General features: G+C 42.1%; 1 long non-coding RNA gene across 1 annotated transcript in view; it reads left to right on the plus strand.

The window, feature by feature from the left end:
• Nucleotides 1–16747: 16747 nt before the first annotated feature.
• Nucleotides 16748–23089, plus strand: part of LOC124805305 — a 156596-nt gene continuing 150254 nt past the window's right edge. The window contains exon 1 of the long non-coding RNA XR_007017436.1: nt 16748–16779. This is a non-coding gene — a long non-coding RNA (uncharacterized LOC124805305). The remainder of the gene's footprint in view (nt 16780–23089) is intronic.

A 23089-nucleotide genomic window follows, 5' to 3' on the forward strand; every position in this document is an offset into this window, starting at 1 on the left:
CGCAAAAGGCAATGTCCGCGCATAAACTTGGCTGCCCGCGCACACAACACGCCACCGGGCAGAGACAGCGCCACCCCGGCCCGCAACGGAGAAAGAAACACCACTCGGAGGCCCAACGATCGAGAATCGACCGGGAATACCACCGCCACGACACACATGGCAGAAACAGTCGTTCCCATCGGAGCAATATCCTTTATGCCCCACTCCATCGTTCAGCAACTTTCTCGAAGCCCTTCCTAGTAGCAAGAACCCAAGTCTAGAAAATCCTCCCGCATTATTTTAGAGAACTGAATAGCATCCGAAGCTTCAGTCAGTGACGTACCTACTGAAGAAACAATAAGTATTACCACTCGTTTTGTAAGCACTTGTTACCCTTGTACTCAAGCTGATGCAGTCTCCTTAAATCTCCTTTCCGCAAAACTCGCTAAAGCAGAAAATCTGTCTTGTACACTTACAAATTCTTTTTACGTTTGCCACTATCACTGTTGTTGTTGTAGTCTTCGGTCCAGAGACTGGTTGCATGCAGCTCACCATGGTACTCTACCCTGTGCAAGCCTCTTCGAGTAACTACTAAAACCTACAACCTTCTGAGGCTACCAACTGTATTCATTTCTTGGTCTCACCCACACTTGCCTCCAATACTAAATTGGTAATCCATTGATGCCTCTGAATGTGTCCTACCAATCGGTCCCTTCTTCTAGTCACGTTGTGCCACAAATTCCTCTTCTGCCCATTTCTGTTCAGTATCTCCTCATTAGTTACCTGATCTACCCATCTGATCTTCAGCACTCTTTGGTAGCAGCATATTTTAAAAGGTGCTATTCTCTTCCTGTCTAAACTGTTCATCGTCCATGTTTCACTTCCATTGATGGCTACAGTTCATAAAAATACTTTCAGAAAAGACTTCCTGACACTTACATGCTGCCCATTAGATTAGATTAGATTAGTTTTCGTTCCATAGATCCGTGCTGAGGAGATTCTCGTGGATGCGGAACATGTCAACTTTTTTTTTTTTTTTAAAGCTGAAATAACAATGCTAATACACTCCTGGAAATGGAAAAAGGAACACATTGACACCGGTGTGTCAGACCCACCATACTTGCTCCGGACACTGCGAGAGGGCTGTACAAGCAATGATCACACGCACGGCACAGCGGACACACCAGGAACCGCGGTGTTGGCCGTCGAATGGCGCTAGCTGCGCAGCATTTGTGCACCGCCGCCGTCAGTGTCAGCCAGTTTGCCGTGGCATACGGAGCTCCATCGCAGTCTTTAACACTGGTAGCATGCCGCGACAGCGTGGACGTGAACCGTATGTGCAGTTGACGGACTTTGAGCGAGGGCGTATAGTGGGCATGCGGGAGGCCGGGTGGACGTACCGCCGAATTGCTCAACACGTGGGGCGTGAGGTCTCCACAATACATCGATGTTGTCGCCAGTGGTCGGCGGAAGGTGCACGTACCCGTCGACCTGGGACCGGACCGCAGCGACGCACGGATGCACGCCAAGACCGTAGGATCCTACGCAGTGCCGTAGGGGACCGCACCGCCACTTCCCAGCAAATTAGGGACACTGTTGCTCCTGGGGTATCGGCGAGGACCATTCGCAACCGTCTCCATGAAGCTGGGCTACGGTCCCGCACACCGTTAGGCCGTCTTCCGCTCACGCCCCAACACTGTGCAGCCCGCCTCCAGTGGTGTCGCGACAGGCGTGAATGGAGGGACGAATGGAGACGTGTCGTCTTCAGCGATGAGAGTCGCTTCTGCCTTGGTGCCAATGATGGTCGTATGCGTGTTTGGCGCCGTGCAGGTGAGCGCCACAATCAGGACTGCATACGACCGAGGCACACAGGGCCTACACCCGGCATCATGGTGTGGGGAGCGATCTCCTACACTGGCCGTACACCACTGGTGATCGTCGAGGGGACACTGAATAGTGCACGGTACATCCAAACCGTCATCGAACCCATCGTTCTACCATTCCTAGACCGGCAAGGGAACTTGCTGTTCCAACAGGACAATGCACGTCCGCATGTATCCCGTGCCACCCAACATGCTCTAGAAGGTGTAAGTCAACTACCCTGGCCAGCAAGATCTCCGGATCTGTCCCCAATTGAGCATGTTTGGGACTGGATGAAGCGTCGTCTCACGTGGTCTGCACGTCCAGCACGAACGCTGGTCCAACTGAGGCTCCAGGTGGAAATGGCATGGCAAGCCGTTCCACAGGACTACATCCGGCATCTCTACGATCGTCTCCATGGGAGAATAGCAGCCTGCATTGCTGCGAAAGGTGGATATACACTGTACTAGTGCCGACATTGTGCATGCTCTGTTGCCTGTGTCTATGTGCCTGTGGTTCTGTCAGTGTGATCATGTGATGTATCTGACCCCAGGAATGTGTCAATAAAGTTTCCCCTTCCTGGGACAATGAATTCACGGTGTTCTTATTTCAATTTCCAGGAGTGTAGTATGAATATATACAATACATCATTTGTTTCTATTACAAAATTCGTCAGTGGAGTAGAAGGAGTTGGCCACTAGTAAGTCTTTCAGGCTCCTTTTAAACTGATCTTTATTTGTAACTAAATTTTTTATGTTTACTGGCAAATTATTGAAGATGACTGTTCCTGAGTAGTGGACCCCTTTTTGAACTAAAGTAAGTGCTTTTAAATCCTTGTGCAGCTCATTTTTGTTCCTGGTATTGTATGTATGAACTGAGCTGTTTGTTGGAAATAGAGATATATTATTTAGGACAAATTTCATTAATGAGGAAATATACTGAGAGGCAGTAGTTAGTATACCCACTTCTTTGAAGAGGTTTCTACAGGACGTCCGTGAATTTACTCCACAAGTAATACGTATTACACGCTTTTGGATTCTGAAAACTTTTGTTTGACTTGAAGAGTTACCCCAAAATATTATACCATATGACATTATGGAATTAAAGTAGGCAAAGTATGCAAGCTTTTTCATTTTTATGTCGCCTATGTCTGCTAACACCCGAATTGCAAATACAGATTTGTTAAGGCGTTTCTGCAGTTCTGTGGTGTGCTCTTCCCAACTGAATTTATTATCAAGTTGTAATCCCAGGAATTTAAGACTGTCAACCTCTTCTATCTGCTCTTCTTCGTATTTTATGCATATGCTGGGTGGAAACCTCTTACAGGTTCTGAATTGCATATAGTGAGTCTTTTCGAAGTTTAATCTCAGTGAGTTGGCTTTAAACCATTTATTAATATCCACGAAAATATCATTGGCAGATATTTCTAGAACTACACTTGACATTCTATTTATTGCAATACTTGTGTCATCTGCAAACAAAACGAACTCTGCTTCTGGCAGTGTAACTGATGAGAGATCATTAATGTACACAAGAAAAAGCAATGGCCCTAAGATGGATCCTTGTGGGGCACCACATGTAATTTCTTCCCATTCTGATGATGACTTAATTCGCTAGTCCCTTGCACTGACACCCTTTGTTTCCTGTTAGTGAGGTATGACTTGAACCATTTTGCAGCACTGCCTGTGACACCATAGAATTCTAATTTACTTAAAAGGATGTTGTGGTTCACACAATCAAATGCCTTTGACAAATCACATAAAATACCTGCTGCTTGTAATTTGTTATTTAATTAATTAAGTACATTTTCACTGTAGGTGTAAATAGCCTTCTCGATATCAGAACCCTTCAGAAATCCAAACTGTCTTCTTGATAATATGTTATTTGTCGTCAGATGGTTGAGCAGCTGCCTGTACATTACTTTTTCTAAAATTTTGGAGAATGCTGGCAAAAGTGAAATCGGTCTGTAGTTTGATGGTATCTCTTTATCCCCTTTCTTGAATAGAGGCTTAACATCTGCATATTTTAGCCAGTCAGGAAATGTCCCAGTTATAATTGACTGGTTACACAAGTAACTTAGAATTGTACTAAACTCACAAGAACATGCCTTAATTAACTTTGTTGATATTTCATCGTACCCACTAGAATGCTTTGTTTTTAATTTATTATGGACGTTTTTTCTTTTGGTGAAGTGAGTGATATATTCATGTGCTTGAAGCTATTTGTGAAGGCTAGTTTCAGATATTCAAGGGCATTATTTACTGATCCTGAAAGTCCCATTCTATCAGTGACGGATATAAAGTACTTGTTAAATAGATTTGCCACACTATGCCCATCAGTTACTAATGTGTCATCTACCCTTAGTGCTATTCGCTCCTGTTCCTTTCTGGTTCTACCAGTCTGCTCTTTCACTATATCCCATATTGTTTTTATTTTGTTCCCTGACATTGCTATCTTCTTCTTCTTGTTTAGACATCTGAATTACATTTTTTAATGTTTTACAGTATTCCTTGTATTTAGCTAAATCATCAGCATTGGAGCTATTCTTGGTCGACAGATACATTTACTTTTTGTCTTACAGGAAATCTTTATTCCTTGTGTAATCCATGGTTTTATTATAGACTTCTGTTTAATTTGAGTAACTTTTAGAGGAAAACAGTTTTCAAACATGGCACTGACATTGTTCATGAATGTGTTATATTTTTCATTCATGTCATGAGCACTATAAACATCTTTCCAGTTCATATCTTTGAGCAGTTTTCTAAAACACTCAATTTTTGGTTGATTGACTACTCTCCTGTACTCAGATTTAGCAGTCTTGATAATCTGCTTAGAATTTACATCTAAAACAAGGAGTTGCATGTCATGATCTGATAGTCCATTTATAACAGGTTTTATGATGTGATTTTGTTCCTTTGATTTGTCTATAAAAATGTTATCAATGGCTGTCCTTGAGGATTTAGTGATCCTAGTTGGAAAGTTTACAGTGTGAGTAAGATTGAAAGACCACATTAATAACTGCAGCGAATGTTTACTGGAAGATTGCATTAGAAAATCTGCATTAAAGTCACCAGCAATCAAAATTTCTTTGTTTCTTCCTGTTAAATAACCCAAAAGAGCTTCTAGATGATCTAAGAATAGATTATAATTTCCTGCAGGTGCTCGGTAAATAGTTATTATTATATAGGATCTGTTATGGAACTCTACTTCTGTTGCACATGCTTCTAGATGCTGCTCTAAACAGAATTTATTAATGTCAATGTTCTTGAATTTATGGCAGTTTTTGATAAATGTGGCAACTCCTCCTCCATCCATATCTACTCTGCAGAAGTAGGAAGCTAGCTTAAATCCTGAAATGTCTAACATATCTATATCAGTGGTCACTTGATGTTCAGAGAGGCAGATTATGTCAATTTGGTTAGATGAATTCATTTCATCGATACAAATGAGTAGTTCATGAACTTTATTTCTAAGTCCCGGAATGTTCTGGTGTAATAAAGATAACTGATACTGCATACTAATGGGATTGTAACTGCTTTGGCGAAGATGAACTGGCAGTTTCTGATTACTTTCTGTTAAACACTGTTTAAATGGAGGCTGTATGATACAATCTGACTCCTGTTCATCTGTTTTCTCAAACTGAGTGTGTCTGTCAATCTCTCTTCAAACTCGTTTTCTTTCCCCCTTCCCTATCCTAAAAAAGGCATCCCTCTGACACCTGTGACCACTGGTATTTTACCACTTGTGCCAGTGTCCCCCCTTCAGTTTTCTGCAATCAACCCGGACAGTTTTCCCTTCCCTTTCCTACTGAGGTGAAGGCCATGCCTAGTGTAGTCCCACCTATCGATAGCGTCCACAGGAATCAAACCAGTATGGGACCCTATATCCGTCCTAAGCAGCCACTCCAACTCCAAGTTCACCCTCCCTACGGAAGAGTTCAAATGAGGCCGATCATGGCGTCTCAACACAGACACAAATCCTACACTCGTATGCTTCGTTGCTGATGCTATCTTCACCAGGTCACTCTCTATGGAATATTCAGAGTCTCTGTCAATGCTATTTCCCGGACCACCCACTATAACCACGGCATCCTCCTTTGTGAAATCCTTGCATAAAGCACCTACATCCTCTGTTACCTGACCCAGATCTGCACTAGGCTTGAAAAAGTTTGTGACCTGGTACTCTGGACCTAGATTTTTCTGCAGTAGTTGACCAACACCTCTACCATGGGAACTACCTAACAACAGAACTTTCTTTCTCTTTACGAATTTCCCTACCTTTTTCAAGTCCTTGAAAGCTTGTTGTGCCCTTTCTACAGCTTCAGCTACATGAGGCTCATCCGATTCTGACTGAGGCAACAGGTCAAATCTATTTTCAAGATTTATGACAAAGCTGTCTGATGCTCTCCTTTGCCTGTTCCCCCTATTACCTGTTGCCACTTCCCACCTCTGTTCACCCTTCTCCCTCTTTAACCTGTCCAGATACTCCCTTGCCTTTTCTAGGTCAGCTTGAAGAGCTGCAATTTTCCCTTCCTGTTCCAGTATTTTCCTATCTCTACTACAGATCCTACAATACCACTGGTGAGCCTAATTTATGTCCCCATTTCCCACGCCACTACATTCGCCCCAATGAAAGAAACTACAGCACCCATCACACCATACCCCGGAACTAACGATCCTACGGCATGTCACACACTTCTCACTCATGGTAAAAACAGAAATCGTATAAGCTGATTTAAGTAGTGACTAAAACGTAAACAAAGGACCCTAGAAACTATTCAGGCAGATATAAATCAATTGAAAGAGTACTGAATAAAAAACTGGTGATTACATATAACTCACTGTTTACTTACGATACGCGCGCGTGAAATTAAGCCTAAAATCCGTGCTATAGGCGCGAGAAGGAAAATAAACTTCTTACCCCGTTTAATCTTCTTTAACACTTCACTAACACTTCCACTAATGTAACAACACTTATATTATATTTATACCAACTGGAAACGTTTATCTATAAGTTTAATTCACTGCTTACTTACGATTCGCGCGCGTGAAATTAGGCCTAGGATTCGTGCTACAGGCGCGAGAAGAAAAATACGCTTCTTACCCCGTTTAATCTTATTTTATACTTCACTAACACTTCCACTAATTCAACAACACTTATATTATATTTATAACACCTGTACACGTTTAAAAATAGCTTAATAACAACGCTTTTTATAATTATTTAGTGCAGCAAATACTCGAAGAGTCCGCGTCGGCGCAGTGTTGCCCAAATAGAGAAACTCATCTACTACTTTAAGTGTCTCATTTCCTAATCTAATTCACTCAGCATCACCTGATTTAATTCGACTACACTGCATTATCCTCGTTTTGCTTTTGTTGATGTTCATCTTATATCCTCTTTTCAAGACACTGTCCAGTCCGTTCAACTGCCTTTCCAACTTGCTGTCTCTGACAGAATTACAATGTCATCAGCAAACTTCAAAGTTTTTATTTCTCCTCCCTCGACTTTAATTCCTACTCCAAATTTTTCTTTTGATTCCGTTACTTCTTGTTCAATATACAGATTGAATAACATCGGGGATAGACTACAACCCTGTATCGCTCCCTTCTCAACCACTGCTTGTCTTTTATGGCACTCGACTCTTATAACTGCCATCTGGTTTCCACTCAAATTGTAAATAGCCTTTCGTTCCCTGTATTGTACCCTTGCCACCTTTAGAGTTTGAAAGAGAATATTCCACCCAACAAATTCAAAAGATTTATCTAAGTCTACAAATGCTAGAAATGTAGGTTTGCCTTTCCCTAACCTACTTCCTATGATAAATCGTAAGGTCAGTATTGCCTCGCATCTTCCTCCATTTCTATGGAATCTAAACTGATCTTCCCGAGGTCGGCGTCTGCCAATTTTTCCATTCGTCTGTAAAGAATTTGTGCTAGTATTTTGCAGCTGTGACTTATTAAACTGGTAGTTCGGTAATTTTCACACCTGTCAACACCTGTTCTCTTTGGAATTCGTATTATTGAATTCTTCTTGAAGTATGAGGGTATTTCACCTGTCTCATACCTCTAGCCCACCATACGGAAGAGCTTTGTCATGGCTGGCACTCCCAAGGCTATCAGTCGTTCTAACGGAATGTTACTGTATCTATTCCCGGAGCCTGTTTTCGACTCCCAGCGCTCTGTCAAATTCTTCACGCAGTATTTTATCTCCCATCTCATCGTCATCTACGTGCTCTTCCACTTCCACAATATTGCGATCAAGTATATCTCCCTTGTATAGATCGTCTATATACTCCTTCCTTTCTTTGTTTCGACTGATTTTCCTTCTGAGCTCCTGATATTCATGCATGTGGTTCTCTTTTCTCTAAAGGCTTCTTTAATTTTCCTGCAGCGGCATCTATCTTACCACTAGCGATACATGCTTCTACATCCTTACATTTTGACCTCTAGCCTTTCCTCCTTATCCATTATGTAGTTTCTGTCTATCTCGTTATTGTAACGTTTGTATTCCCTTTTGCCTGCTTCATTTACTGCATTTTTATATTTTCTCCTTTCATCAATTAAATTCAATATCTCTTGTGTTACCCAAGGATTTCTAGTAGCCCTCGTTTTTTTATTTACTTGATCCTCTGCTGCCTTCAGCATTTCATCTCTCAAAGCTACCCATTCTTCTTCTACTGTGTTCCTACTCTCATTATTATTATTATTATTATTATTATTATTATTATTATTTCTCTCCCCTCTCAGATGCCACGTCCGGTCAAAAATGGAAAGTGACGCAGACCTCGATCAAGCGTGACTTCCTTTTAACTGTACGGTGTATGTTACATTGCATTTAGGAACTTTCGGGTAATTGAACATGTATCAATAATCACAGATTTCTGTAGTTGTATATACACGTTTGGATGTAGCTGTATTGCGTTGATGTACTGGTGGATACTGTGTGGTATGACTCCTGATGTCCTTAACTTCCTTAGCCAGGTGGATGTATTTTTCAATTTTTTCTCCTGTTTTCTTCTGTATATTTGTTGTATTAGATATGGATATTTCGATCAGTTGTGTTAATTTCTTCTTTTTATTGGCGAGTATGATGTCGTTTGTTATGTGGTGTTGTTTTATCTGTTATAATGGTTCTGTTCCAGTATAATTTGTATTCATCATTCTCCAGTACATTTTGTGGTGCATACTTGTATGTGGGAACGTGTTGTTTTATTAGTTTATGTTGTATGGCAAGTTGTTGGTGTATTATTTTTGCTACATTGTCATTTCTTCTGGGGTATTCTGTATTTGCTAGTACTGTACATCCGCTTGTGATGTGATCTAATGTTTCTATTTGTTGTTTGCAAAGTCTGCGTTTATCTATTGTGGTATTGGGATCTTTAATAATATGCTTGCTGTAATATCTGGTGTTATTATTATTATTATTATTATTATTATTATTATTATTATCACTATTAGTGGCAGCACCTGTAATAGGACAAGTACTGCCAGTATTAACTTTATCATTTCATAGTTAGTGTTATTTATTCGCATTGCCGCTTCGGATGCTCAAATCATTTTAATACTATTTGTCATATTATAATCGTTATTTTTTAGGAAACTGTGATGTAAAAAGGAACTGCACTTGTGAAACAGTGGTCTGGTGGAAGGGAGTGCCTATTAGCCCTAATCAGAATAACATAACATAACATTTATCTGATTATTTTCCATCACGCCATAAGATCTTTGTTGACTTTAGCTGGTGTGTCTATGCCCATGTCTTGTGAGTCGCAGATTAGATTTAAATTACTCCCATCTTAAGGGTAGTTACTCCGCACGGCAGCTTGTGTTTCGCGTTGGTTGACGGATACCATGAAGCTCATTACAACTGTGTTCGTTGACTAAGCGGTTCACCTCATTTGCACAGAAAAGACATACGGAATTCTACGGCGGTATAGCACGAATGCACGACTTTCACGTAGCCACAAAAATCTATCACATTATCAGCGGAACCTGACAATCCAAACTACGTTGGCTGGTAGACAGCCAAAGCGAGCTCACAGAAATCGGTCTTGACCTACTGGCAACTATATCACCTGGCAAGGAATGACTTCTACTCAGACGTGCATGAAGTGAGTGAACGTACTGTCCGTGTGATGAATGGGTAAGGCGAGTGATCGAGCTGAGTTTGATTGTGATGGCCCGGACGCTCAGCACGAGCATTTCGGAAACTGCACGACTTGTCCGGTGTTTGTGGAGTGCTGTGGTGAGTGTCCTCAACACATGACGAAACCAAGGTGAAACCACGTCCATACGTTGTGGGGCTGGGCGGCCACTCCTCATTACAGATGTCGGACGTCATAGGCTGGGCAGACTGATAAAACGGGTCAGGCGGCAAACTGTGGCTGAACTAACATCAGTCTTTAATGCTGGGTATAGTACAAGTGTCTCTGAACACACAGTGCACCGAACAGTCCCAACGATGGGTCTACGCTGCTGACGACCCAAGCGCGTGCGCATGTTAACACTACGACATCGGCAACTACGACTGAAGGCATGTATGTGACCATCAGCACTGGACGTTGGCGAGTGGCAGTGCGTTGCATGGTCTGATGAAATCCGATACCTTCTTCATCATGTCGATGGCAGTGAGCGAATCCGTCGACTTCCAGGGAACAGCTCCGTGACACCTGTACTGCGGGAAGGAGACAAGCTGGCGGTGGCTCCATTATGCTCTGGAGAACATTCACGTGGGCATCCATGAGCCCAGTGGAGCTCGTGCAAGGCGCCATGACGGTCAAGGAGTATCGTACACTGGTTGCAGACCACGTACACATCTTCATGACGGTCATGTTTCCCGAAGACAGTGGCTTTTTCAGTAAGACAATGCGCCACATAATAAGGCCAGGAATGTGATGGAGTGGTTCGTGGAACACGGTGGAGAGTTCCAATTGATGTGCTGGTCTCCCAGATGGCAGATCTGAAACCGATCGAACACATCTGCGATGTGAGTAAAAGTGGCGTCGGATCTCGTCGCCCCCCTCCCTGGAGTTTACTGGAATTTAGTGTGTGCAGATGTGGTGCCAGTTCCCTCCAGGCCTCAGTGCTTCCATTCCACGACGCATCGCCGCAGTTATCCACGGAAGAGGTGGACATACCGGCTATTAAGTAAGTGGTCATAATGTTCTGGGTGATCTGTGTGACGTCTTGTCCAAGAACCCAACAGGAAGGATTCTGAAACTTAAAAACTTATGGACTCAAGAAAGACAGAGACCCAAAGTGAAAGGATGAGAAAGTTTTGGGAAGACAAGAAGAACGGGAAAGCCAGTGTTACTCAGACAAATTTTGCAGGAAACTTTTCCTCCATCACATAACTGTATTTATTTGTTTTGTAAGATAATAGTGTTTCAGATATCTTTTTTCTCTCTGACTTACAAAATAACAAGTGAAAGTGGAAGCAATATTCATATACGAAGGTAATTGTAAGAAACGTTACTCTTTCTGCGAAGTTACCTATAGAATGTATTTAGTGATGCACCAGAGTCTTATAATTTCTTTTTAATAGAACATCATTTTTTTCTGTGATGTAGCGCACCAACTAATTTCGTTTTCTGTATAACTACGGGCGCTCTCACTCCGTCTCATGCGGCTGTCTCTAGTCCCGGACGGTTGTCATCCGTTACCTCAACGATCCGCACTGAAACAACTGTGTAAAAATCAGTTTATATCAAATTTCTATCAGTTAGTACCGTTTGAAGTTTTAGGGGTGGGTACTGGATACTGTATACAACTGCGTTCAGGTGGATGTTATGGTGGAAAAATGTTCATTGAAGTAAGATGCTCATAATTGTACTCGCATTCGAGAGGACAGCGGTTTAATTAGCGGTCGGTCATGCACATCTAGCTCGGTGGTTTCCCTGAATCACCTAAGATAGATGCGGGATGGTGTCTTTGAAAAGGGAACGGCCCCTTTCGTTCCCCAATCCGACTAGTGCTCCGTTTCTGGTGACTTTGTAGTCAACAACACGTTGAAACGTTAATATTCCTTTTCCTTTTAAATTCCATAAATCATCTGGCACCGATTAAGGTGGTTAAGCGGCTGCCATACACAGTAGAGTAGGTAAACATGATAAACTTTTTTTTTTTTTTTAGGGCTCTCAACTACTAAGGTCATTAGCGCCTAGTCACAAACGTTAGTGCACTAATAAGCATAGAAAAACGCAGGGAGTCAACATCAGAAAGTACTTACAAAGACGCAGAGAAACAAAATAAAAGAGTTAGATCCTTCTGGACAAGTCCGTCAGTGTAATAAAACGAGAGACACGAGCAGCTGCTCGAACGTCATCAGCTAAAAGTTCCTGTAAGGTAGACGGCAGACATAGGACAACACGAGAGTGAATAAAACTGCGACAGGACAATAAAACATGGCGCACAGTCAATGGATGACCACAGGAGCACTGAGGGGCGGGGTCATCGAACAACAGGTAGCGGTGGCTAAATCGGCACTGCCCACTCCGCAACCTGGCCAAAATGTCCTCCTCTCGCCGGGAAGGGCGTGAGGAGGTCGTCCGAGCCGTCGGGATCGGTTTGATGGCCCTAAGCTTATTTTCGTGGAGAGAGGACCAAGCCTCATGCCACAATGATGAAACGCACCGACAAAGAACCCACTAACATCAGTTGATGGGACACAAAAGGAAGCTGTCCGAGGCAGGAGGACAGCAGCCTTGGCCGCAACATCAGCAGCTCCGTTCCCAGGCACACCAACGTGCCAGGAATCACCTTTGTGTGACATTAGCAATCCATAGGAAACAATGAAAGTATGGACTTTTGATGGTATAAAATAGAAGTAAATTTTAAACAAATTTTAAGTAATTTAGTTTGAATTTACTTGCCCTTGCTTGATTAACCTGGCAGGTATGTGCATTACACATACCACAGTGCACTACCGATGCTAGAGATAGACTTTTTCACATGGAATTGACATAGAACCAAACAATAATGTGAAAGGATCTCTAACCAAAGCAATATGATGACCACTAGATAGAACGAAATAGTCAAGCTCGCCTTCGAATCAGTTTCTAGAATAATTTTAACGGTTCGTAGGGAAAGTTTCTCTAACAGACTCATGAAGTTAACTGCATAATAAAAACCGCTAACGAGGCGAAAGCAGGCATTAACCACGCCTTTAAGAGACTTTCTCTGCTAACATTGCACACATTTTCGTTTTGTCGTTACTTTATAGTCAATTAAGAATTATAAATAAATGCCTCAGTTTTGACGTGCTATGAAGACGTAAGTTAAACAAAATTTGAACGTTAGGGATGTATCACAAGATCATCCGTGTATCGGCAAAACAACTTTATGCTCACAAAAATGACAGCTTAAAGAAAAGACATAAATTCATGTTACACGGAATTAGATTCATGAAGACGGTCACATTGACTACTTTTGTTCTATTGATTCTTCGGAAGTAAGGAAGATAAGGGTTTATCGCTTAATCACGAAGTCATTATTGGTGGGGCATAAGCTGCGGTAGGACAAGGAAGGGTAAGGGAATCGCCATGTTATTTTCAGGGAAAACTTACAGTGATCTGACTTTAGAGGTTTACAGAAACCACGGAAACGGAAATCTGAATGGGCAGACGGGCATTTCAACTCCGCTCCTTCCGAATGTGGGTACAGTTGTGACACCCCACCCACCTACCATTACAACAACACATATCCTTCCAATCAGATACGGTTTTAGATTTTATGTATTTTATTCACAGATCGATTTAAAAAAGACTTCGCTCCATTATCGCATTCAGCTGTTATCGAAGAGGATACACAAACAACTGAATGTAAACTTCATTTATTTTTATCTGATTGTCGCTAGCAGAAGGACGGGCACGGAAAATGCTTATATACTGTGACTGTTCCGTTTATAAATTAACAAAAGATGTAATATTTTATTAACAATTGCATTACTCCGAGAATTTTTTCAATCATTTATGTCAGTGTTGCGCACATCGAAGAAAACCGAGTTATCGTTCCTACATTATAAAAAGGGGATTTTGTAAATGATAGGGACGAGTGCATTTATTTCAAGGAATGGAAGAGTAAAATACGCACACGATGTTACCTTAATCGGCATGATGTTTTGGAGTTCCGTATATTTCTGCTTGTCGTTCAAGGTATAAACATGAGTAATGAAAGACATCTTTATATGTACCTTCAGCTGCTTAGAGAAAAGATTTAATAAACATGATTGTACAATCTGACATGATCTTTGAAACTCTAAAGTGTATGATTAATTTTAACGGAATTAATACTAATATGAATTGTTAATATTAATTATCATGCCGTTATTAATATATACAATTGATAATGAATAGTGCATTCTGCATGCATATTCTTTTTCTGACAAAATATTTAAATTAGTGCATACTATTCATTCTATAGTCGTTATTCATTAACAGGTATGTAAAATTTTGTGTTTACTCTTTATGTACCACTGTGTATGTATAAATGTTGATAATGCACATGAGCTGGCTGTTGCTAAGTTGGTGTTTAATATATAAAGTATAAACCCTTGACACTCCAAGAAATAGGACTGACGTGTATAAGGCAACTCCAGACTTCTGATTACTTTACAAATGTGTTAGTGTGTTAGGTATCTGACGTTAAGACGTAATCGAGAAAAAGTTTAGAAAAGCTTTGAAACTATTTTTAAACTTTATTGGAAGTCACGGAGTTCACACATTATACAATACTGGCTGAGTATATTCAGAGTAATTTTCGTTCTCTTTTTTAAGCAAAAGCTAGTTTTTCACGCATGTAAATGTTTATGACGTCATATCTGCTAAACTATGAGTCGTACGATGATATAAGGTCGCAGGTGGATTCAGTGCTATATGTGGACACTGTCTGCAAAACCTGTTGCGAATAGAGTTCGCAGCAGAAAATTAATAAATTACAATGTCATTCCTGATGCTGAGGTTTTACCGCACAAACAGCGAAAATGTAGTAAACGACAAACTTTTTTCCTTTGATGTTTTTGTGACGGGTGTCAGAGAGAAAATGTTTCGTAAAGCTTTGAAATTATGTGTAAAGTTTGTTGGAAGTCGCTACGTGTTCTCATTCTCAAGTAGTGGATAAATTTAGTCTGTTTATTTTCATTCAGTGAGTTACGTTATCTGAAGAAATATTCACAGTTTCTATATAAAATACTAGTCCTTTCGTGTTAAACTTTTCACATCATGTTGTACGTCTTAATGAGTAGATTATGACTGCGTTCTTTAAATTTGATCAATAATTAGGCTACGTGTAATACTGAAAACTAAAATTTTGCTTCCCCTGGAAGCCGTTATATAAGCCAGAGTTTCCCAAATTATATTCCGCGGAAAGTAAGTGTTGTGGGAAGCACTATTCATAACAAGGCGTTTTTTCTTTGACTTTTTAACGATACTAATTACTTTTTAAATTTCATTATGAGTTCTGTGTAATCACTGAATGAAACATGTTTTGTCGTTTTTTTAATATTCAGTCAACCTTCAAAATAAACAAGGTGTTCTGTCAAAGTACAAGGATTGTTAAAGTGTTCCATCAGAGAAAAGTTTGAGAGCCCTGGATATAGGCAACCTGTAACTCGGATCGGGTGACTGTGCACCGAGTATATAGTTTATTAATATAGATGATGAATCATGTAGTTTTGGAACAAATGGGTCTGTTCGCAGGCTTTTTCTGTATCAAGTTAAACACGCTGCGGCACTCGAAAATGAATCAACACTTGCTAAATGATGGTTCTCGAAGCAGGCCAGGGCCACTTCCTTCTCTCCGCCCCCTCCCCCCACCCCCCTCTCTGCCAGCTAAAACCCCAACCTCTCATTGACTTATCCTACACCAACTCAGCTGGCGGTCCGTCTGTGACGACCTCGACGTCGACTGTGTCGAGTCAGGTTACCGCGGCCACCTCGCACATGCATCTACTACAGCGCACAGCCCGTGACGTGTGCCACGTGTCGTGGTCTTGTGAAGTACGCGCAGACAGGTATATATACGAGACTGGCGGCTTACCTGACGCAGTGCGGCCGCCGTCGTCATGAGTTTCGGCAGTCAGCACGACAGTTTCATTGTTAACTCGTGGTTAATGTTGGTCATAACGGGTCGTGCGTTAACTACGATCCAAATAAACCACGGTGGGACCAAACATGTCAGGTAAACAAGTCAGCCGACTGATGTTTCAGCGCCCGTGGTAGCGACGATGCCCTGACAGGGAGACGTCTGCAGCACAGAAACTGGGCCGCCGCTGGCTGGCAACGCACAACAGCCTTCGACGCGTCCCAGTATCTGCCACCGATTTGGAGGGAGCAAGTGCTCAACAACCAGTTCTGAAATGGCAGAGCGTGGCGAAGGAAGTGTGGAGGCCTGCGAAATGTTTCAGTTGTATTCCCTAGGACCAGCGATCGTTTTTTGCTTGATTTTGTAACGGTTTCTTTCTAAGGAATCACATGCTGTATGAGCGGAGTACATCATTGGCTCCGAAAATCTCTGGGACTACTCAGATCGTGGTGCTCACCGGCTGTGAGAAGCACTCCGCGTAGCTAGACGTTAGATACTCTTCCAGCTGCAGAAGGTGGTTGCAGTGTATACCAGTAGGTATGTGCTATGACGCGCCTCGAAAGTGTACCCCATCTCGAGCGCACGAACGAGACTACGGAATCCGCCGCGAGACACGAAAGGTGGAGAGCGGAGAGGAGCGACAGCCGATGTCGGGTCCCGCGCATGCGCCCCGCGGCCTTGGTGCGCGGCGCGGCGCGGCTGCAGCCAGCCACCTCCACTGCCCCCGTCGGGAGGCGGGCCTCGCTAGCGCAGCTGGGAGAAAGAACCAGAAAGAGAGAGGAAGAGGAAGAGAATGGGAGAGAGACGCAACGCGCCGGCGCAGTCGACGTCGGGCAGCGGCCGTCGGAGGACGCAAACGGTGAGTACCACGCGGCTCCGCGCCTGCAGTGTCTGTTCCTTTGTACCTGCAGCTCTGCGGCTGGTGATTACGTCCTACCGCCTGTTCATAATTTTCTTCCTGTGTTACTGATGTCATGCCTCAATCGCTTGCTGTGCTTTGTTCACAAAACTTGATTCGCGTACTGCTCTTACCGGCCAGATGTCGTGGGGAAGGCCCTGGGTGTGATGTTAAAAGGGCGTCACCTTCAAAACCACAGCAGCATTTCGAAGCATCGGCCCGATCTCAGAAGGTATCGATTCAGTGCTACCCACAACTGAACAGTGTGATCTAAGTGCCATCAAACTATTTGGGGAGTGGGGGAAGGCAGGGAGAAGTGAAAATAACATTTGTGGAACACTGTTGATACAAACATTTCTCTTAAAGAAAGAAAAAATTAGATAATAGCGAATAATGTATGCTGTGTAAGGAACTTTCTCAGTAAGAATTAACATTGCTTTTTGCGTAAATCGTCCCACTCTTTGGCCATGGTCCGCAGCAACCGTTAGTTATGTAAAGAAAAGTACGAGAGAAGGCTCTGAGCTGGTACCGTTAGTGTGGCAACCGTAAACCTTAGCCGCTACTTTACGCTAAGCTCACCCGGAAAATGGCCTACATTTTTCAGTAGGAAAAACACTGTATGGCCATGGTGTGCAGCAACCGTTAGTTACCACAAGAAAAGTACGTGATTTGAACTGGTACCGTCAGCGTGGTAACCGTAAACCTCAGCGGATACTCTGCGTTAAGCTTGGTCGAAATATGGCCTACATTTTTCAGTAGGAAAAACAGCATCAGCTTTATTGACGTGTTTCGCCTTCTTGAGGAATCTTCAGAAATCGTACAGGAATTGCAGATGAAGCATTACTCACAAGTAGACGAAATTTTGGTGTGCATCTTCGGCGAAGGCACGTAGCTACACTTCGCGGGAAGTGGAAACTTCCAGTGTACTTCCCGTTGACCTAGAATTATGAAATTTGCCAAGAAGAAACGTTTCACAGTACAAGTAAAGGAAAAGAATCAGAGAATTGTTAATTTGTCATCACACAAAAAATATTTGCTTTCTTATCTATTACCTGACTTCCAACTTGAAATTAATACATACTCTAAAGTCTTGTAATCCCTGGGACCGATACCTTGCCAGTATCAATGACGATAATCGGCAAAAATCATCGAGATCCTCGGTTCCCAGAATGAATGAACTGCCTGTGTTCGTACTGATATTTGTACGGAACCCTCCGCGAGCGAATCCTTCTCGCATCTGGCCATTGCAAAAAAAAAATAATTAAGAAGCTTCGAAAAGATCCAAATCCGATAGAAATGTTACGAACTAGATATAAGCCCTTGCTCACTACCATCATCAGTAGGCACCTAGATTGAAAGAATTCTTGAAAAGTATTGTTTCATTTTCTCACTAATAGAATGTCCGTTCCCGGTAGCTGAGTGGTCAGCGCGACAGAATGTCAGTCCTAAGGGCCAGGGTTCGATTCCCCGCTTGGTCGGAGATTTTCTACTCTCAGGGGCTGGGTGTTGTGTTGTCCTAATCTTCATCATTTCATCCTCATCGACGCGCAAGTCGCCGAAGTGGCGTCACATCGAAAGACTTGCACCCGGCGAATGGTCTACCCGAGGGAAGACCCAAGTTACACGACATTTACATTTATTTTACTAATAAAATCAAGCATTTACCCTTAAACTTCTGTTTTTTAATTCACTGAGAGGTATTTCACTGCCCAGGCTTGGATGAATTGCAGTTTTTATGTGATTGTGAGTGGTGGCAGCCTTCGACACACGGCATGTTTCTTAATCTGCAGTATCACTGTAGTTCCTTTTTCTATAAGACCACTCGCAGAGGTCTTTGGTGATTTGTAGCCATATAGCTTTTGTGATCCCTATTTCGGGGATGCCAGTGTACTTCGATGAGACATGGTCGAATTCAAAGAAGTTTTTATTCTCTATGTTCAGCTCTCTGAAGGGTTTAGAGGGTCTTGCAGCAACAATAGCAGTCTTCACATCTTCCACAGCTTGCAACGTACAAGAGGACCATCATAAATGTTAATCACTGGTTTTCATGAGTTAGGTTTGTTGTAGGGGGACCTGTCCTGAGTACCTGGTCGGCATGTTTAAATGCGACGGCCCCTACTTTCCGAGAAAATCAATATGGTTCAAATGGCTCTGAGTACTATGGGACTTAACATCAATCGTCAGCAGTCCCCTAGAACTTAGAACTACTTAAACCTAACTAACCTAAGGACAGCACACAACACCCAGTCATCACGAGGCAGAGAAAATCCCTGACCCCGCCGGGAATCGAACCCGGGAACCCGGGCGAGAAAATCGATCTTGAAGTTTTATGTATACCTCCTATACCTGTAACGTAAGTCGCGTTTCGAGCAGGTGAGCCTAGAGCAGTACCTAAGGTTTACGCTCACCACCTTCGCGCTACGAGTTTAAATTCTTCCCGCGTTCTACTTTTCTTTTTAAATTACATCGTAGAGAATAACATTACACAGAATATGTCAGGGTTTCCCTAACTGTTTTCCGCGGGTCACTGGCGTTCCGCGGGATGTGAATAAGTGCTCTGCGAGAAACTATTAATTACATGGCGTTTTTTTTTCTCCGAGTTTTTGACGATAATAACCATTTTTTTAATTTTATTATGATTTCTGTGTTACTAATTGCAATTTACAACTGAAATAATCACCGAATAAAGGAAATTTTTGCCACTTTTTAATATTTAGTCAACCTTCAAAATAAAAAAAAGGTTTTCATCAAAGTATTAGGATTCTCAAAGTGTTCCGTCAGAGCAAAAGTCTGGGAACCCCTGGTACATGTCATGCTGAATTATCCAAAAATGGTCATTTTCGCATTAGGAATTTCATAAATAATCAGTCATCACAGCAAACTTGTTTCAAAAGTATATTCCGTTTGTTACAGAATATCGCTTGCATCGCTTTCTGTGCTAAGAGAGAATTTGCGATGGTGTTCAACGAAGAAGCAACCGAAACACAAATCCTTGGAACTCTACGCACATTTAATGTACGCCACTGCCATGCAAGCTCATGAATTTTTCAGAAGCGATACCGAAAAACACGAGTCGTTCGAACTGAATTCCAAAAGAATGTTCTTTCTTAGAACAATTCCGATGCCAGCCACGCGTATTTATCATTTCTGTGAAAATAGGCGAACTAAACTAATGCCGAATTAAAGAATGTATTTTTAAGGAATTTTCCCCCGAAACGATTTCTTTATTAGTCATTAGCGAATCGGAAGCATTATGAGATCTTTTCTGTCAAAATTTTAACCTGGCTATAAAAATCGACATGACAGGGTTGGCAAATTGGAGCACATTTTGGGTAGCATAATATTTACGGTGCAAGTACATGGTTTTCTTTCAACTATAAAGAAATGATCGTAAAGTCATTCATCAGCCTGCCCTCCCCACGAATTAGTTATGTAAAGAAAAGTATACGAGAAGTATTTGAACTGGTCCCGTCAGCACGATAACCGTAAGCCTTAGTCGAAACACGGCCTACGTTACAAGTGAAAAAGGTACACATAAAACTTCAGCGTTCATTTTCTCTGAAACTAGGAGCTGTCGCACAAAAAGCCACTAGCCATATACTCATGACACTGTGCTTTGGGGGGGTTGGGTTGTTTGGGGGAAGAGACCAAACAGCGAGGTCATCGGTCTCATCGGATAAGGGAAGGATGGGGAAGGAAGTCGACCGTGCCCTTTCAAAGGAACCATTCCAGCATTTGCCTGGACCGATTTAGGGAAATCACGGAAAACCTAAATCAGGATGGCCGGACGCGGGATTGAACCGTCGTCCTCCCGAATGCGAGTCCAGTGTGCTACCACTGCGCCACCTCGCTCGGTCACTGCGCTTTACAACATACCCAAAACATATCAAAATCCGTGATAAACAGGTCTGACGGTCCCCTTGTTTGAATGTCCAGCCACTAGTGCGTTTCTCAATAAGAGCAACGTTTTCACGATCCGAAGAAATTTGTGATCAGTGGTATTAAAGAAACCGTTTGACACAATGAATATGTATAGAAACCAAGACATCTTGTACTTTAATCGACCAGCGCAGTTATCACTCTGTAGAGACAGATTTTGTTTGTAAGTTTTGAGAAGTCCCACATTTGATGCCTGTGTTATCCAGGATGCCATCTAGTTCTCTCCTCTTTCTGACTAGTCTTCACGTCACAAAAAAATGGCTCTGAGCACTATGGGACTTAACATCTGTGGTCATCAGTCCCCTAGAACTTAGAACTACTTAAACCTAACTAGCCTAAGGACATCACATACATCCATGCCCGAGGCAGGATTCGAACCTGTGACCGTAGCGGTCACGCGGTTCCAGACTGAAGCGCCTAGAACCGCACGGCCACACCGGCCGGCTTCACGTCACATATACAAATCATACAACCACCAGTACCGGCCATGTGGATTCCGAAATTGTAACATCAGAGTTGATGGGAGTAGCACATGTTGCTGTAGCTAAGTCTTGGCAGAAAGAACGCTTTCTGTAAGCCTGTTGCTGCAGCACAAGTATCGCTACTTGTGGACTTAATACAGCCTTCACTTGTAACTGTTCTTTTCTGAATGCTTTGCTCTGAATGCTTCATACAGTCTGTTTTCATCAAGTCCTGTACTTAAGCATTTCTCCTGCGACTTAAGCTGTTTATAATGGCTTTGCTTTCCTCACGAGGAAAGGTATTAATATGTTCTCCTACCAAGGTTACATCACTGAAGTGTACGTGTATTTCCACGCACCACCACGCTTTTCCTTGAAGGTTCTATTTTGACGTTTTTTTTCTCTTAGTAAAAAATTTTCTGATGTCAGTATTTCATAAGTATTTCTTTATTTCCAGTAACCGGTTTGGAAAGACTTTGCTGTCATCTTCAAGTCTTCATAAATTTTTGTTACAAAAGGTGTTCATTGTGAGTTGCATCCCCATGAACACGTTTCCTATCAAAAATGTTTTAAGACGTGAAAATGACAGCAAAGTCTGTCGAAATCGGTTCTTGAAAATTAAGAAATAGTAGCGTAGCGTCCGTTGTTCCTCTCTCGTATGTCGTATGGTCTGCACAGATTTTTTTCTTTTACTCGAATTTTTATGTTGTTCACAAATTGCAACACCTTTCAAGCTTTTCACGCCAATTAATGCCATAGAAGCATGGTCTCTCCAGAATGTACTTCTGACCATAAATCGGTTCTGGTAGTGGGAGTCAAAGGTTCCTGTTACTGGTACCTTGTGGTAACATTTCCATACAAAGTTTCAGCCCCTAATACTGTGTGTATTTCTGTATATCTCGTCGAGAAGTGAAATGCTGATTTTCATAGATAAGCTTTTTAAAATAGCTCAAAATATTTTCTTTTAATTGTTCATCCCGTATTTCCCCCTTGGGAGTTGAATTTCCAAAAATAGAGATACACGTAATTTTTTGTTTGTTCCAAGCCAAATACAAATTTTCATAGCCTTATCTTTGGAAATGCTTTCACAATGAAATAATTTCATGAAACTTATCATCCTCTATGTCTTCCCAAAGAGTGGAATTTTGAACAGTCGCTTCTTAAACGCCGGCCACTGTGGCCGAGCGGTTCTAGGCGCTTCAGTCCGGAACCGCGCTGCTACTACGGTCGCAGGTTCGAATCCTGCTTCCTCGGGCATGGATGTGTGTGATGTCCTTAGGTTAGTTAGTTTTAAGTAGTTCGAAGTTCTAGGGGACTGATGACCTCAGATGTTAAGTCCCATAGTGCTTAGAGCCAGTTGAACCCTTCTTAAACGATGTCTACAGTATGAGATCAACACCGCCTCCAAATTTCAACTGTGTATCCTTATCAGTTAAGGCTGGGTAATGGTGGCTCTATTTCACCCACTTAAGGGCTGAATGTCCAAAAAGTGAGAAACACGTTTTTTTTTGTTTTTTTTTTGTCTCTGACCGAGAAGCCAAGTACCAACATTCAAAGATTTAGTTTAAAAATTTTTTGAACAATGAAATATTTTCATAGTACATTTCACCCCCTAGTTCACCCCCTTCGGAGGTGAATTTCCAAAAACAGTGAAATACGAATTTATGTATTTAAAACGAGATATCAAATACCAATTTTCCATAGATGTAGCTTTAATGCTTTAATAGCTCTTTAATAATGATTTATTTTCAAAAACAACTTTCAGCCACTATTTCGTCCATATCGGAATTAATTTCAAAAAATACTAAAACATGGAAAACAAATACCAAATTTGCTAGGCCCAGAATCAAAATTGCCTTACTAGCGATGTG

The sequence above is a fragment of the Schistocerca piceifrons genome, chromosome 7, assembly GCF_021461385.2.
Source record: "Schistocerca piceifrons isolate TAMUIC-IGC-003096 chromosome 7, iqSchPice1.1, whole genome shotgun sequence".
Lineage (NCBI taxonomy): Eukaryota > Metazoa > Arthropoda > Insecta > Orthoptera > Acrididae > Schistocerca > Schistocerca piceifrons.